Raw genomic sequence first — 1,725 nt, forward strand, 5'->3', positions numbered from 1 at the left:
TTGGCTTTAGTTGCTCATATCTGAAAAACGAACTCGGTGACACCAATTGTTTATTGCACAAAAGTGATCAGCAGGCAAAGATGAAAATCTCTGCAAAGTTTTAAAAAAAATTGTGGAGCGGATTCAGAGTTACCTTGAATTTTCAATTATTTAAGGGGGCTCTAAATAGGCTCCACAGAGTTTTTTAAACTTTGCAGAAAGTTTCATTCTAACATGCTGATTACATTTCAGAAATAAAAAGTGGGGGTCACCGAGTTTGTTTTTGAGATACGAGCAGCTAAAGCCAAAATATGGGGTGTTTTTGCAGGTCTTTCTTGTTGCCACAGTAACTTTTTACGTCCCAAAAATGACCGAACCTTTTTCAGCAATAATCGGTGTTTGATATGGTACCATAACATTGCTTTTAAGTGATAAAGTGTTGTAGTGTCGATCCTTCTAAGAAAGTTTCTTTCAAGTGTTGAAACTGGTTTGAGACACCTTAAATGTTGGTAACGCTAATAGTAGCTGACTTGTGGATGTCTCACTTGATTCTTTATTCTCTCTAGGGTATGGTAATATCACTCCTCGTACTTCTGCAGGCCAACTATTGTGCATTCCCGTGTCCTTCTTCGGAATTCCCCTGACGATACTCCTATTAAAATCCATCGGCGAGGGCATTTCAAAAATCTTAAACAATACTGTAGGGAAATTCGAAACAAAAATTCTACACAGAGCAGAGCCACAGAACCTAAATACGAAAAGTGCCGTGATCATATTTTTCGTTATGAATTTTCTTATGGTTACACATGGCTGGGCTACAATGTATTTTTGCAACTGGACATTTGTGGAAGGGATTTATTTCTGGTTTATAACTTCCACTACAATTGGGTTCGGAGACTACTTGCCCTTCACTCAGCAGTCACAGCATGTGGACATCCGGCAAGTCATTCAGAATCACACTATAAATGAAGACGATATTGCTCAAAAAGTACACCCATTCATCCATTTCCTTGATATCGTATTTGTGTTTCTTTTTGTATTTGACTTGTGCATTGTCGCTAGTGTTATAAACTCCATAGCTGCAGCCACAGGCGAGTGGAAGCATCACTCGCACTGCTCGTGTTGCGTTCGTCGAAAATTCCCGGAACAGTTGAACGACGAAAGCCACACCTCAAGGCAAGGACACACCAACAAATCATTTTCACGCACAGAAAGTATTGGATTACAAGAACAGAACATTACAAGAGTTTCCTTGACAAGTGTGCAGTAAGGGAGGACAAATTGGCGCATAGTAATTATGCGTCAAGGTTTGTTTACTTCCTTTGTTTCAGATTTTGAAAATGTCTACAAAACAAAGAAAAGTAAAAAAAAAAAAAACTACAACATATACATTGGCCAATACTACAAGAGCAACAACCGACATTATTTAAACATGATACGCTTAAGGTTGCACTGAGCTTTCGGGGGCTTGTTGCAATGCAAGTTCAATACAGAATACTAAGGTAGATCCCCATAATTCTTTAAATTACCTATTCGGGGCTATGTTACGCCCTTAATTTAAACCAAAAGTACGAAGCAATGTACCAGAAATGTACAACCATTAAGTTGGAAAAAACACATAAAAACATGAATAGATTTCAGGTGATTATTATGGGGCGCAGGGATTCGCCTTCTTTCCTCACATCCTCTTGCGCGCGAGGCAACCACTCAAAACGTGTGACATTCATTTGCGAGGTATTTACCAGA

Source organism: Montipora capricornis, chromosome 3 (assembly GCF_036669925.1).
Source record: "Montipora capricornis isolate CH-2021 chromosome 3, ASM3666992v2, whole genome shotgun sequence".
NCBI lineage: Eukaryota > Metazoa > Cnidaria > Anthozoa > Scleractinia > Acroporidae > Montipora > Montipora capricornis.